This window comes from Acanthochromis polyacanthus, chromosome 15, assembly GCF_021347895.1.
Source record: "Acanthochromis polyacanthus isolate Apoly-LR-REF ecotype Palm Island chromosome 15, KAUST_Apoly_ChrSc, whole genome shotgun sequence".
Taxonomy (NCBI): Eukaryota; Metazoa; Chordata; class Actinopteri; family Pomacentridae; genus Acanthochromis; species Acanthochromis polyacanthus.
In genome coordinates, this window is record NC_067127.1 from 39,496,690 (window position 1) to 39,510,415 (window position 13,726).

Below are 13,726 nucleotides of genomic sequence, written 5' to 3' on the forward strand. Positions count from 1 at the left end.
TTCACCTGCATCCACAAAATTTGGGAGGCCCATAGAGCACACCAGGACACACAAAAAAGCCTCTTGGAGCCATCCCCTAAACTCAACAGGAAGTCCGCCATTTTGAATTAAGTGGATAAAATTTCTGTATTTTTTTCATTTTTGAGAGCGAACTCCTCCTCGGGGTTAAGGTCTAGAGAGCTGAAATTTTGCCAGGATATACAACACGATGTTATGATCAAAAGTTATCAAAGGCTTCTTGCAGAGTCAAAGGGTGTGGACATGGCGACCTCCAGAATTTTGATGGTTCGCCATGAAACATCAAGTGCTACCTAACTATCCTCTGCATGCTCCAATCTACCTCAGACCTCACATGATTAAACACAGTCCTGTCCTGATCACATTTACAGGCCAAAATACATCCACAGTATGTGTCATAGCGCCCCCTACAGAATTTTAAAAATAGCCTCCACACAGACTTTCACCGAGGACTATGAAATTTGGCATGCATATGTAACACGTCAGTGCAAACAAAAAAGTCTCTTGGAGTCATTCTCTAAACCCAACAGGAAGTCCGCTATTTTGAATTAAATGTCAGATTTTTGGTGTTTTTGATCATTTTCAACAATTCATTTCTCACAGGCAATAGCTCCAAAACATCTGAATTGGGACAATATATAAGAAACGCCTTCAGGTTGCATATTTGGGAAAATTGTGCACAAAACTCAAAGGGCATGGCCATGGCGGCCAACTGAACTTTAATGTTACGCCATGAAGCAGGACGTCTTGTGTAAATCCCCTGTACATGCTGTAATCTACCTCAAACTTTACATGTTTGATCAGAGTCCAGTCCTGATGAGTTTCATAGACCACTATACAGTCACAGACATAGTGCCACCTGGTGGATGGACACAAAGTGCTGCAAAAATAGTCTGTACATGCTCCAATCTGTCTGAAATTTGACCTGAGTGCTCAGAATCCAGTCCTCGTTACATCCATGAGCCTAAATACACTTTGTCGCAGCATTGCCTGGTGGACATGCTTGGGGACGCCGACCAGCAAGGATGCGAGGACCCGTTCAATGCTGCTCGCAGCTTTAATTATTAGGGTCCGAGCACCGAGGTGCCGAGGACAGGCGGTGCAAGGGCACCGGCTGTCCAAGGCACCAACGGTGCCGTAGGACCCTATTGGAACCCTACGGTTTATTATTATTATTATTATTATTATTATTTGTCTCTCAGAACAACTGCATTTTTGAGGGCCTAAACATGCTCAAAAAGTCATGAAAATTTGCACACACATCAAAACTGGCGAAAATTTTCATATTTTGTAGGGCATGTGGAGGTGTGTGCAAAAAGGACTCCATAGCGCCCCCTACAAAATTTTAAAAAGTGGTATTAGGCCAACTCAGAGGGAATTTGGTCGAGAGCTACAAAATTTGGGAGGCATATGCAGCACATCAGGAAACACAAAAAAGTCAATCACAGCCATGCTCTAAACCCAACAGGAAGTGTGCCATCATGCGTTAACTGTACAAAATCTATGATGAACTCCTCCTCGGGGGAAAGTCTGAGCGATCCGAAATTTGGCCAGTACATACAGCCGGCCTTCCTGAGAAAAAGTTATCAAAATCTTCCTCCATAGTTAAAGGGTGTGGTCGTGGCGGCCTGTCGAAATTTGATCCTTCGCCATGAAACAGGAAATGCTGTCTAACTCTCCTGAACATGCTCCAATCTGAATGAAACTTTACATGTATGATCACAGACCTGCCTCGATGACATTCATATAGCAAAATGATTTACAGTCACAGCGCCACCTTGTGGAATCAAGAATTTGACATTTTTTAGACTTTTATGTACTATTCTTAGCCTGTTGCTCAGATTCACCTCAGATGTTGTGACATAACCCTGAACACATTGATGATGAATCACAGAAAAAATGGTGACGTGTCATGAAAAGGCGTGTCTGTGGCGGGACGGCAAAGTTTGATGTTTCCCCATGAAAATTGAAGTGTTCATATCTCAGCTGCAAAGGATCCTATCTGCCCCAAACTTCATGTGCTGGACACCAGAACCAGTTTGAGGACATCCACACTGAAAAATTTAGAAAAAGTCATAGCGCCACCTCTTGGTAACAAGCAGTTTAGAAATTACATTTGCACACATCATTGCTCCAAACTTTGTCATATCATTCTGAAAATTGGTCAGCTGATTCTTCACCCCCAGACAATACCACAGTGTGAAGATTTTGATATTTGATGAAATGCTGTTGCCGTGGCAACGCGTTGTTTTTGTGACAAACAAAGTACTTTTTGACAGGCTTAGAATGTTCAACAGCTCACCAAAATTTACACACACATCACAGTCGTCTCAAGGAATAACACTGTATGCATCTCCACAGGGCATGTGCTATAGCGCCCCCTGCAGTATATTTAATAAACAGCCCCGGCATCACGTTTCACCTACATCCACAAAATTTGGGAGGCCTATAGAGCACACCAGGACACACAAAAAAGCCTCTTGGAGCCATCCCCTAAACCCAACAGGAAGTCCGCCATTTTGAATTAAGTGGACAAATTTCTCTATTTTTTGAATTTTGAGAGCGAACTCCTCCGAGGGTTAAGCTCTAGAGAACTGAAATTTTGCCAGGATATACAACACGATGTTATGATCAAAAGTTATTAAAAGATTCTTCCAGAGTCAAAGAGTGTGGACATGGCGACCTCCAGAATTTTGATGGTTCGCCATGAAACATCAAGTGCTACCTAACTATCCTCTGCATGCTCCAATCTACCTCAGACCTCACATGATTAAACAGAGTCCTGTCCTGATCACATTTATTGGCCAAAATACATTCACAGCATGTACCATAGCGCCCCCTACAGCATTTAAATAATAGCCTCCACACAGACTTTCACCTATATCTATGAAATTTGACATGCATATGTAGCACGTCAGTGCAAACAAAAAGGTCTCTTGGAGTCATTCTCTAAACCCAACAGGAAGACCGCTATTTTGAATTCATGTCATATTTTTGGTGTTTTTAGTCATTTTCAACAATTGATTTCTCACAGGCAATAGCTCCAAAACACCTGAAATTGGGACAATATATACTACACGCCTTTGGGTTGAGTATTTGTGAAAATTGTTCACAAAACTCAAAGGGCGTTGCCATGGCGGCCAACTGAATTTTAATGTTACACCATGAAGCAGGACGTCTTGTGTAAATCCCCTATACATGCTGCAATCTGCCTCAAACTTTACATGTTTGATCAGAGTCCAGTCCTGATGAGTTTCATCGACCAATTACAGTCACAGAGATAGCGCCACCTGGTGGATGGACAGAAAGTGCTGCATTAATAGCCTGTACATGCTCCAATCTGTCTGAAATTTGACCTGTGTGCTCAGAATCCAAACTTTGTGACATTCATGGGCCTAAATACACTCTCAGTCACAGCGTTGCCTGGTGGAAATGCTTGGGGTCGGCGACCAGCAAGGATGCGAGGACCCGTTCAACGCTGCTTGCAGCTTTAATTATTATTATTATTTGTCTCTCAGAACAATTGCATTTTTGAGGGCCTAAACATGCTCAAAAACTCATGAAAATTTGTACACACATCAGGACTGGTGAAAAATTTCATATTTTAAAGGAATTGTAGAGGTGTGTGGCAAAATGGCTCCATAGCGCCCCCTACACTTTCCCACGCCCATCATGTTTCACCTACAGCTACCAAATTTGGTACACATATGCAGCACATCAGACTGAACAAAAAAGTCAGTGACAGCCATATTCCAAACCCAACAGGAAGTGAGCTATTTTAAGTTGAATGTGAGATTTTGCCCATTTTTCATTTTTTTCCAGAGCGAACTCCTCCCAGGGGGAAACTCCAATTCGCCTCAAATTCAACCAGTACATACAGGAGGCCTTAATGAGCAAAAGTTATCAAAATCTTTTTCAAAAGTCAAAGGGCGTGTCCGTGGCGGTCTGTGGAATTTTGATCCTTCGCCATGAAATTTCAAGTTGTGTGTAAATGCCCTGAACATGCTCCAATCTGCCTGAAACTTTATATGTATGATCAGATTCCTGCCCTGATCACATCCATATGATGAAATCCATTCACAGTCAGAGCGCCACCTGCTGGCAACAGAAAATGTCATTTTTTACACTTTGATGTATTATTCTTTGTCTCTTGCTCAGATTCACCTCAAATGTGGTGAAATAAACCTTAACATGTTGATGATTATTCACAGTGAAAATGGTGACGTGTCATAAAAAGGTGTGTCTGTGGCGGCGCGGCGAATTTAGATGTCTCGCCATGACGACTAAAATGTTTATATCTCAGCAAATCCTAATCGTATCTGCCCCAAACTTCATGTGCTGGACACCATTCCCAGTGTGAGGTCATCCACGGTGAAAATTTTGGAAAAAATCATAGCGCCACCTATTGGTAACAAGAAGTTTAGAAATTACATTTGCACACACCATTGCTCCAAACTTTTTCATATCATTCTGAAAATTGGTCAGCTGATTCTTCACCCCCAGACAATACCACAGTGTGAAGATTTTGATATTTGATGAAATGCTGTTGCCGTGGCAACGCGTTGTTTTTGTGACAAACAAAGTACTTTTTGACAGGCTTAGAATGTTCAACAGCTCACCAAAATTTACACACACATCACAGTCGTCTCAAGGAATAACACTGTATGCATCTCTGCAGGGCATGTGCTATAGCGCCCCCTGCAGTATGTTTAATAAACAGCCCCGGCAGCATGTTTCACCTACATCCACAAAATTTGGGAGGCCTATAGAGCACACCAGGACACACAAAAAAGCCTCTTGGAGCCATCCCCTAAACTCAACAGGAAGTCCGCCATTTTGAATTAAGTGGATAAAATTTCTGTATTTTTTTCATTTTTGAGAGCGAACTCCTCCTCGGGGTTAAGGTCTAGAGAGCTGAAATTTTGCCAGGATATACAACACGATGTTCTGATCAAAAGTTATCAAAGGATTCTTGCAGAGTCAAACGGTGTGGACATGGCGACCTCCTCAATGTTGATGGTTTGCCATGAAACATCAAGTGCTACCTAACTATCCTCTGCATGCTCCAATCTACCTCAGACCTCACATGATTAAACACAGTCCTGTCCTGATCACATTTATTGGCCAAAATACATTCACAGCATGTTCCGTAGCGCCCCCTACAGCATTTTTAAGAATAGCCTCCACAGAGACTTTCACCTATGACTATGAAATTTGGCATGCATATGTAGCACTTCATTGCAAACAAAAAAGTCTCTTGGAGTCATTCTCTAAACTCAATAGGAAGTCCGCTATTTTGAATTAAATGTCAGATTTTTGGTGTTTTTGATCATTTTCAACAATTGATTTCTCACAGGCAATAGCTCCAAAACACCTGAAATTGGGACAATATATACTACACGCCTTCAGGTTGAGTATTTGTGAAAATTGTTCACAAAACTCAAAGGGCGTGGCCATGGCAGCCAACTGAACTACAATGTTACGCCATGAAGCAGGACATCTTATGTAAATCCCCTGTAAATGCTGCAATTGCCTCAAACTTTACATGTTTGATCAGAGACCGGTCCTTATGAGTTTCATAGACCACTATACAGTCACAGAGATAGCGCCACCTTGTGGATGGACAGAAAGTGCAGCATAAATAGCCTGTACATGCTCCAATCTGCCTGAAATTTGACCTGTGTGCTCAGAATCCAGCCTTTGTGACATTCATGGGCCTAAATACACTCTCAGTCGTAGCATTGCCTGGTGGAAATGCTTGGGGTCGCCGACCAGCAAGGATGCGAGGACCCGTTCAACGCTGCTCGCAGCTTTAATTATTATTATTATTATTTGTCTCTCAGAACAATTGCATTTTTGAGGGCCTAAACATGCTCAAAAACTCATGAAAATTTGTACACACATCAGGACTGGTGAAAAATTTCATATTTTAAAGGAATTGTAGAGGTGTGTGGCAAAATGGCTCCATAGCGCCCCCTACACTTTCCCACGCCCATCATGTTTCACCTACAGCTACCAAATTTGGTACACATATGCAGCACATCAGACTGAACAAAAAAGTCAGTGACAGCCATATTCCAAACCCAACAGGAAGTGAGCTATTTTAAGTTGAATGTGAGATTTTGCCCATTTTTCATTTTTTTCCAGAGCGAACTCCTCCCAGGGGGAAACTCCAATTCGCCTCAAATTCAACCAGTACATACAGGAGGCCTTAATGAGCAAAAGTTATCAAAATCTTTTTCAAAAGTCAAAGGGCGTGTCCGTGGCGGTCTGTGGAATTTTGATCCTTCGCCATGAAATTTCAAGTTGTGTGTAAATGCCCTGAACATGCTCCAATCTGCCTGAAACTTTATATGTATGATCAGATTCCTGCCCTGATCACATCCATATGATGAAATCCATTCACAGTCAGAGCGCCACCTGCTGGCAACAGAAAATGTCATTTTTTACACTTTGATGTATTATTCTTTGTCTCTTGCTCAGATTCACCTCAAATGTGGTGAAATAAACCTTAACATGTTGATGATTATTCACAGTGAAAATGGTGACGTGTCATAAAAAGGTGTGTCTGTGGCGGCGCGGCGAATTTAGATGTCTCGCCATGACGACTAAAATGTTTATATCTCAGCAAATCCTAATCGTATCTGCCCCAAACTTCATGTGCTGGACACCATTCCCAGTGTGAGGTCATCCACGGTGAAAATTTTGGAAAAATCATAGCGCCACCTATTGGTAACAAGAAGTTTAGAAATTACATTTGCACACACCATTGCTCCAAACTTTTTCATATCATTCTGAAAATTGGTCAGCTGATTCTTCACCCCCAGACAATACCACAGTGTGAAGATTTTGATATTTGATGAAATGCTGTTGCCGTGGCAACGCGTTGTTTTTGTGACAAACAAAGTACTTTTTGACAGGCTTAGAATGCTCAACAGCTCACCAAAATTTACACACACATCACAGTCGTCTCAAGGAATAAGAATGTATGCATCTCTGCAGGGCATGTGCTATTGCGCCCCCTACAGTATGTTTAATAAACAGCCCCGGCAGCACGTTTCACCTCCATCCTCAAAATTTGGGAGACATATAGAGCACATCAGAACGCACAAAAAAGCCTCTTGGAGTCATCCCCTAAACCCAACAGGAAGTCCGCCATTTTGAATTAAGTGGACAAATTTTCTCTATTTTTTTAATTTTGAGAGCGAACTCCTCCTAGGGTTTCACTGCTAGAGACCTGAAATTTTGCCAGGATATACAACACAATGTTATGATCAAAAGTTATTAAAAGATTCTTCCAGAGTTAAAGGGTCTGGACATGGCAACCTCCAGAATTTTGATGGTTTGCCATGAAACATCAAGTGCTATCTAACTATCCTCTGCATTCTCCAGTCTACCTCAGACCTCACATGATTGAACACAGTCCTGTCCTGATCACATTTATAGGCCAAAATACATCCACAGTATGTGTCATAGCGCCCCCTACAGAATTTTCAAAATAGCCTCCACACAGACTTTCACCTATGACTATGAAATTTGGCATGCATATGTAACATGTCAGTGCAAACAAAAAAGTCTCTTGGAGTCATTCTGTAAACCCAACAGGAAGTCCGCTATTTTGAATTAAATGTCAGATTTTTGGTGTTTTTGATCATTTTCAACAATTCATTTCTCACAGGCAATAGCTCCAAAACATCTGAAATTGGGACAATATATACTACACGCCTTCAGGTTGAGTATTTGTGAAAATTGTTCACAAAACTCAAAGGGCATGGCCATGGCGGCCAACTGAACTTTAATGTTACGCCATGAAGCAGGACGTCTTATGTAAATCCCCTGTACATGCTGCAATCTGCCTCAAACTTAACATGTTTGATCAGAGTCCAGTCCTGATGAGTTTCATAGACCAATATACAGTAACACAGATAGCGCCACCTGGTGGATGGACAGAAAGTGCTGTATAAATAGCCTGTACATAATCCAATCTGCCTGAAATTTGACCTGTGTGCTCAGAATCCAGCCTTTGTGACATCCGTGGGCCTAAATATACTCTCAGTCGTAGCATTGCCTGGTGGACATGCTTGGGGTCGCCGACCAGCAAGGATGCGAGGACCCGTTCAACGCTGCTCGCAGCTTTAATTAGGGTCCGAGCACCGAGGTGCCGAGGACAGGCGGTGCAAGGGCACCGGCTGTCCAAGGCACCAACGGTGCCGTAGGACCCTATTGAAACCCTACGGTTTATTATTATTATTATTATTATTATTATTTGTAGCCTGTACATGCTCCAATCTGCCTGAAATTTGACCTGTGTGCTCAGAATCAAGCTTTTGTGACATTCATGGGCCTAAATACGCTCTCGGTCATAGCATTGCCTGGTGGAGATGCTTGAGGTTGCCGACCAGCAAGTATGCGAGGACCCGTTCAACGCTGCTCGCAGCTTTAATTATTATTATTATTATTATCCTGCCAAAAGAACTGCATTTTTCATGGCCTGAACATGCTCGAAAAGTCATGAAAATTTGCACACATATCAGAACTGGCGAAAAATTTTATATTTTTTAGGACATGTGGAGGTGTGTGGCAAAATGGCTCCATAGCGCCCCCTACGCAATTTTACAAAGTGGTATTAGGCCAACTCAGAGGAAATTTGGTCTGGAGCTACAAAATTTGGGAGGCATATGCAGCACATCAGGAAACACAAAAAAGTCAATCACAGCCATGCTCTACACCCAACAGGAAGTGCGCCATCATGCGTTAACTGTACAAAATCTATGATGAACTCCTCCTAGGGGAAAGTCTGAGCGATCTGAAATTTGGCCAGTACATACAGCCGGCCTTCCTGAGAAAAAGTTATCAAAATCTTCCTCCATAGTTAAAGGGTGTGGTCGTGGCGGCCTGTCGAAATTTGATCCTTCGCCATGAAACAGGAAATGCTGTCTAACTCTCCTGAACATGCTCCGATCTGAATGAAACTTTACATGTATGATCACAGACCTGCCTCGATGACATCCATACAGCAAGATTCATTCACAGTCACAGCGCCACCTTGTGGTATCAAGAATTTGACATTTTTTACACTTTCATGTACTATTCTTAGCCTGTTGCTCAGATTCACCTCAGATGTTGTGACATAAGCCTGAACACATTGATGATGAAGCACAGAAAAAATGGTGACGTGTGATGAAAAGGCGTGTCTGTGGCGGGACGGCAAAGTTTGATGTTTCGCCATGAAAATTGAAGTGTTCATATCTCAGCTGCAAAGGATCCTATCTGCCCCAAACTTCATGTGCTGGACACCAGAACCAGTTTGAGGACATCCACACTGAAAAATTTAGAAAAAGTCATAGCGCCACCTCTTGGTAACAAGCAGTTTAGAAATTACATTTGCACACATCATTGCTCCAAACTTTGTCATATCATTCTGAAAATTGGTCAGCTGATTCTTCACCCCCAGACAATACCACAGTGTGAAGATTTTGATATTTGATGAAATGCTGTTGCCGTGGCAACGCGTTGTTTTTGTGACAAACAAAGTACTTTTTGACAGGCTTAGAATGTTCAACAGCTCACCAAAATTTACACACACATCACAGTCGTCTCAAGGAATAACACTGTATGCATCTCTGCAGGGCATGTGCTATAGCGCCCCCTGCAGTATGTTTAATAAACAGCCCCGGCAGCATGTTTCACCGACATCCACAAAATTTGGGAGGCCTATAGAGCACACCAGGACACACAAAAAAGCCTCTTGGAGCCATCCCCTAAACTCAACAGGAAGTCCGCCATTTTGAATTACGTGGAAAAATTTTCTCTATTTTTTAATTTTTGAGAGCGAACTCCTCCTAGGGTTAACTCCTAGAGACCTCAAATTTTGCCAGGGTATACAACACGATGTTATGATCAAAAGTTATTAAAGATTCTTGCAGAGTCAAAGGGTGTGGACATGGCGACCTCCAGAATTTTGATGGTTCGCCATGAAACATCAAGTGCTACCTAACTATCCTCTGCATGCTCCAATCTACCTCAGACCTCACATGATTAAACACAGTCCTGTCCTGATCACATTTACAGGCCAAAATACATTCACAGCATGTGCCATAGCGCCCCCTAAAGCATTTAAAAAATAGCCTCCACACAGACTTTCACCGATGACTATGAAATTTGGCATGCATATGTAGCACGTCAGTGCAAACAAAAAAGTCTCTTGGAGTCATTCTCTAAACCAACAGGAAGTCCGCCATTTGAATTAAATGTCAGATTTTTGGTGTTTTTGGTCATTTTCAACAATTCATTTGTCACAGGCAATAACTCCAAAACACCTGAATTTGGGACAATATATAAAACACGCCTTCAGGTTGCATATTTGTGAAAATTGTTCACAAAACTCAAAGGGCGTGGCCATGGCGGCCAACTGAACTTTAATGTTACGCCATGAAGCAGGACGTCTTGTGTAAATCCCCTGTACATGCTGCAATCTGCCTCAAACTTTACATGTTTGATCAGAGTCCAGTCCTGATGAGTTTCATAGACCAACATACAGTCACAGAGATAGCGCCACCTGGTGGATGGACACAAAGTGCTGCAATAATAGCCTTACATGCTCCAATCTGCCTGAAATTTGACCTGTGTGCTCAGAATCCAGCCTTTGTGACATTCATGGGCCTAAATACACTCTCAGTCGTCGCTTTGCCTGGTGGAGATGCTTGGGGTCGCCGACCAGGAAGTATGCGAGGACCCGTTCAACGCTGCTCGCAGCTTTAATTATTAGGGTCCGAGCACCAACGGTGCCGAAGGACCCTATTGGAACCTTAGGGTTTTTTATTAGGGTCCGAGCACCGAGGTGCCGAGGACAGGCGGTGCAAGGGCACCGGCTGTCCAAGGCACCAACGGTGCCGTAGGACCCTATTGGAACCCTACGGTTTATTATTATTATTATTATTATTATTATTATTATTATTATTTGTCTCTCAGAACAACTGCATTTTTGAGGGCCTAAACATGGTCAAAAACTCATGAAAATTTGTACACACACCAGAACTGGTGAAAATTTTATATTCTAAAGGAATTGTGGTAGTGTATGACAAAATGGCTCCATAGCGCCCCCTACAAAATTTTAAAAAGTGGTATTAGGCCAACTCGGAGGGAATTTGGCCGAGAGCTAAAAAATTTGGGAGGCATATGCAGCACATCAGGAAACACAAAAAAGTCAATCACAGCCATGCTCTACACCCAACAGGAAGTGCGCCATCATGCGTTAACTGTACAAAATCTATGATGAACTCCTCCTAGGGGAAAAGTCTGAGCGATCTGAAATTTTGCCAGTACATACAGCAGACCTTCCTGAGAAAAAGTTATCAAAATCTTCCTCCATAGTTAAAGGGTGTGGTCGTGGCGGCCTGTCGAAATTTGATCCTTCGCCATGAAACAGGAAATGCTGTCTAACTCTCCTGAACATGCTCCGATCTGAATGAAACTTTACATGTATGATCACAGACCTGCCTCGATGACATCCATACAGCAAGATTCATTCACAGTCACAGCGCCACCTTGTGGTATCAAGAATTTGACATTTTTTAGACTTTCATGTACTATTCTTAGCCTGTTGCTCAGATTCACCTCAGATGTTGTGACATAAGCCTGAACACATTGATGATGAAGCACAGAAAAAATGGTGACGTGTGATGAAAAGGCGTGTCTGTGGCGGGACGGCAAAGTTTGATGTTTCGCCATGAAAATTGAAGTGTTCATATCTCAGCTGCAAAGGATCCTATCTGCCCCAAACTTCATGTGCTGGACACCAGAACCAGTTTGAGGACATCCACACTGAAAATTTAGAAAAAGTCATAGCGCCACCTCTTGGTAACAAGCAGTTTAGAAATTACATTTGCACACACCATTGCTCCAAACTTTGTCATATCATTCTGAAAATTGGTCAGCTAATTCTTCACCCCCAGACAATACCACAGTGTGAAGATTTTGATATTTGATGAAATGCTGTTGCCGTGGCAACGCGTTGTTTTTGTGACAAACAAAGTACTTTTTGACAGGCTTAGAATGTTCAACAGCTCACCAAAATTTACACACACATCACAGTCGTCTCAAGGAATAACACTGTATGCATCTCTGCAGGGCATGTGCTATAGCGCCCCCTGCAGTATGTTTAATAAACAGCCCCGCAGCATGTTTCACCTACATCCACAAAATGTGGGAGGCCTATAGAGCACACCAGGACACACAAAAAAGCCTCTTGGAGCCATCCCCTAAACTCAACAGGAAGTCCGCCATTTTCAATTAAGTGGATAAAATTTCTGTATTTTTTTCATTTTTGAAAGCGATCTCCTCCTCGGGGTTAAGGTCTGGAGAGCTGAAATTTTGCCAGGATATACAACACGATGTTATGATCAAAAGTTATTAAAAGATTGTTGCAGAGTCAAAGGGTGTGGACATGGCGACCTCCAGAATTTTGATGGTTCGCCATGAAACATCAAGTGCTACCTAACTATCCTCTGCATGCTCCAATCTACCTCAGACCTCACATGATTAAACACAGTCCTGTCCTGATCACATTTACAGGCCAAAATACATCCACAGTATGTGTCATAGCGCCCCCTAAAGAATTTAAAAAATAGCCTCCACACAGACTTTCACCTATGACTATGAAATTTGGCATGCATATGTAGCACATCAGTGCAAGCAAAAAAGTCTCTTGGAGTCATTCTCTAAACACAACAGAAAGTCAGCCATTTTGAATTAAATGTCAGATTTTTGGTGTTTTTGGTCATTTTCAACAATTCATTTGTCACTGGCAATAACTCCAAAACACCTGAATTTGGGAAAATATATAAGAAACGCCTTCAGGTTGCATATTTGCGAAAATTGTTCACAAAACTCTAAGGGCATGGCCATGGCGGCCAACTGAACTTTAATGTTACGCCATGAAGCAGGACGTCTTGTGTAAATCCCCTGTACATGCTGTAATCTACCTCAAACTTTACATGTTTGATCAGAGTCCAGTCCTGATGAGTTTCATAGACCACTATACAGTCACAGACATAGTGCCACCTGGTGGATGGACACAAAGTGCTGCAAAAATAGTCTGTACATGCTCCAATCTGTCTGAAATTTGACCTGAGTGCTCAGAATCCAGTCCTCGTTACATCCATGAGCCGAAATACACTTTGTCGCAGCATTGCCTGGTGGACATGCTTGGGGTCGCCGACCAGCAAGGATGCGAGGACCCGTTCAATGCTGCTCGCAGCTTTAATTATTATTATTATTATTAGGGTCCGAGCACCGAGGTGCCGAGGACAGGCGGTGCAAGGGCACCGGCTGTCCAAGGCACCAACGGTGCCGTAGGACCCTATTGGAACCCTACGGTTTATTATTATTATTATTTGTCTCTCAGAACAATTGCATTTTTGAGGGCCTAAACATGCTCAAAAACTCATGAAAATTTGTACACACATCAGGACTGGTGAAAAATTTCATATTTTAAAGGAATTGTGGAGGTGTGTGGCAAAATGGCTCCATAGCGCCCCCTACACTTTCCCACGCCCATCATGTTTCACCTACAGCTACCAAATTTGGTACACATATGCAGCACATCAGACTGAACAAAAAAGTCAGTGACAGCCATATTCCAAACCCAACAGGAAGTGAGCTATTTTGCGTTGAATGTCAGATTATGCCCATTTTTCATTTTTTCCAG

At 42.5% G+C, this 13,726-nt stretch overlaps 1 long non-coding RNA gene across 1 annotated transcript; it reads right to left on the minus strand.

Annotated features, from left to right (window-relative positions):
* Positions 1 to 1,012: 1,012 nt before the first annotated feature.
* Positions 1,013 to 12,158, minus strand: LOC127537611 (uncharacterized). Its single transcript, XR_007947334.1, has 3 exons — positions 11,872 to 12,158; positions 9,013 to 9,371; positions 1,013 to 1,745 (listed from the first exon to the last, which is right to left on the minus strand). It is a non-coding gene; the product is annotated as an uncharacterized LOC127537611 (long non-coding RNA).
* Between the last annotated feature and the right edge of the window lie 1,568 nt (positions 12,159 to 13,726).